Source organism: Equus caballus, chromosome 18, assembly GCF_041296265.1.
Source record: "Equus caballus isolate H_3958 breed thoroughbred chromosome 18, TB-T2T, whole genome shotgun sequence".
Classification (NCBI taxonomy): Eukaryota; Metazoa; Chordata; class Mammalia; order Perissodactyla; family Equidae; genus Equus; species Equus caballus.
The window spans coordinates 71668370-71671341 of NC_091701.1; the positions used below are offsets into that span (position 1 = coordinate 71668370).

General features: G+C 45.9%; 1 pseudogene; it reads left to right on the plus strand.

Moving 5' to 3' along the window:
• The first annotated feature begins 1033 nt into the window (after positions 1 to 1033).
• On the plus strand, positions 1034 to 2131 carry LOC100054877 (glyceraldehyde-3-phosphate dehydrogenase pseudogene; annotated as a pseudogene).
• The last annotated feature ends 841 nt before the right edge of the window (positions 2132 to 2972 follow it).

The window sequence follows — 2972 nt, forward strand, 5'->3', positions numbered from 1 at the left end:
AAATAGTAAGTCCTGTATAACTGCACATTCTAAAGCAAGAGTCTGGTCCAACTGCAGAACGTTCAGAAGAAATGGTAGAAAACTAGTTCAGTGACACTTGGCTCATCACATAATATGAGGATGTACACAGGGAAGTGAAAGTCTTGATCAACTGGCTGAACAAATTGGTAGAGAATATTCCTTTGCAAACAGTCGTTGGACTGCTGTGCACTTCTTCCTGACAACTGCCAAGGAAAGCAGGGAGAGGGTGCTTCAAGCCAACAGAGATGAAATACAAGGCAACTCCTTGATATACATGCACCTGGGGTTTGGAACTTACAGAGGATCAGTTTTTTAAACATGCCTCAAAAACATAAAGGTAAGAGGTTGTAGCTATGGACCCAAGGCAGCAGCGAATAGAGAGGTTAGCCTGAATTAGAGGTGGGTGGAACTTCCTGGAGAAGGAAACAAGCAGACAAAAGAACTCCTGAAAACATAGAAACTGAAAGGCAGAGTCTTAAATGTGAAACTGAAGTTGATACAACCTTTCACAAAGGAACTGGGGTTGAAGGTTCCCAGGAAAAAAGCCTCTGGATAGCTCAGAAATGCTTTCCAGAAAGAAAAACAGCAGCTTTGAATGTCTGCCAAGTCCATAAGTTTCTACCACTGAAGCAGGAGAATACCAGCCACTTAGACCTGTTCTGTTTTCCCCCTATCCCCTCCCCCTAGGCCTGACTCTGGAAGTCTACAATAGCTAGTGGGCAGAAGAGGAGGCAAAGTTCTGAGGAAAGAAGCTGACCATGATCCTTGTCCCACTTCAAGCTTCCAGGCCTAGGACAAAATCAAGCTGGGAAATGGGAAAGGATCTGGGCTGGGAAAGCTCAGATTTCAGATATCCGCCGCATGGACAATTTAGCTACTGAAATAAGACTATTTCTGGGCTTAGAAGTGATTGAAGACTAGCAGTGGCAGGAAACACCACATGATCTACACTACATTTGATCCAAGGTCAGGAAAAGAACTAGGGCACAAAACATATATGAAGTGAGGCTCTCTGCTCCTCCTCGTTCGACAGACAGCCGCTTCCCTTCCGCACTTCTAGCCGCGTGCCCGCGACGCGATGGTGAAGGTCGGAGTAAACGGATTTGGCCGTATTGGGCGCCTGGTCACCAGGGCTGCTTTTAACTCTGGCAAAGTGGATATTGTCGCCATCAATGACCCCTTCATTGACCTCAACTACGTGGTCTACATGTTTCAGTATGATTCCACCCATGGCAAGTTCCATGGCACAGTCAAGGCCAAGCACGGGAAGCTTGTCATCAACGGAAAGGTCATCACCATCTTCCAGGAGCGAGATCCCGCCAACATCAAATGGGGCGATGCTGCTGCTGAATATGTTGTGGAGTCCACTGGTGTCTTCACTACCTTGGAGAAGGCTGGGGCTCACTTGAAGGGTGGAGCCAAAAGGGTCATCATCTCTGCTCCTTCTGCTGATGCCCCAATGTTTGTGACGGGCGTGAACCACGAGAAGTATGACAATTCCCTGAAGATTGTCAGCAATGCCTCCTGCACCACCAATTGCTTGGCCCCCCTGGCCAAGGTCATCCATGACCACTTTGGCATCGTGGAGGGACTCATGACCACAGTGCATGCCATCACTGCCACCCAGAAGACCATGGATGGCCCCTCTGGGAAGCTGTGGCGCGATGGCCGAGGGGCTGCCCAGAACATCATCCCTGCTTCTACTGGTGCTGCCAAGGCTGTGGGCAAGGTCATCCCTGAGCTGAATGGGAAGCTCACTGGCATGGCCTTCCGTGTCCCCACCCATAACGTGTCAGTCATGGATCTGACCTGCTGCCTGGAGAAAGCTGCCAAATACGATGAGATCAAGAAGGTGGTGAAGCAGGCATCGGAGGGCCCCCTCAAGGGCATCCTGGGCTACACTGAGGACCAGGTTGTCTCCTGCAATTTTAACAGTGACACCCACTCTTCCACCTTCAATGCTGGGGCTGGCATTGCCCTCAACGACCACTTTGTCAAGCTCATTTCCTGGTATGACAATGAATTTGGCTACAGCAATAGGGTGGTGGACCTTATGGCCCACATGGCCTCCAAGGAGTAAGAGCCCCCTGGACCACCAATCACCCAGCAAGAGAAGGAGAAAGGCCCTCAGCTGCTGGGAATGCTTGCCCCAACTTGACCCCCTAACATATTGAGAGTCTCCTGACCTCCACAGTTTCCATCTCAGACCCCCTGAAGAAGTGGAGGGGCTTGGGGAGCCCTACCTTGTCATGTACCATCAATAAAGTACACTGTACCCAGCCAAAAAAAAAAAAAAAAACATATATGAAGTGAGTGGGGAGAGATGAGACGAAAGCTGTCTTCTGTTCACATCCCATTAGTCCTGCTCTCTCTCTTCAATGGTTACAGCCTCAATAGATGTAGACAAAGCTTTCTGTAGAATTAAACACCCATTCACACAAAGTAAATAAATAAATGTCTCAGTAAACTATGAAGAGAAGGACATTTTGTCAACCTGAAGAAAGACATCTCCCAATTACACAAAGAAAAACTCATAGTGAATGATAAACTTTAAAGATATTTCACTTAAAATCAGGGAGAAGAAAAGACTAGGGGGCCCACTGTCATTGATTATTTAGTATTATTGTGCAGGAGGTTGTACTAGTACACCTGGTAAAAAAAAAAAAAAAGTAAAATAATTTAAAAGTATAATGATTAAAAACGAAAAACAAAATTGTCATTATTTGAAGGTAATGATGGCTTCTACAGGAAATGTTAGAAAAATCTGCAAATTATTAAAATTAATGAGTTAAGCAAGTTTGTCAGATATAAGATAAATATACAAAAGTCAATTATATTCCTATTACCAGCAATAGAGTACCTAGAAAAAGTATATATATATATATAACTTTTTTGGGGGGGGGAGGAAGATTCACCCTGAGCTAACATCTATGCCAATCTTCCTCTATCTT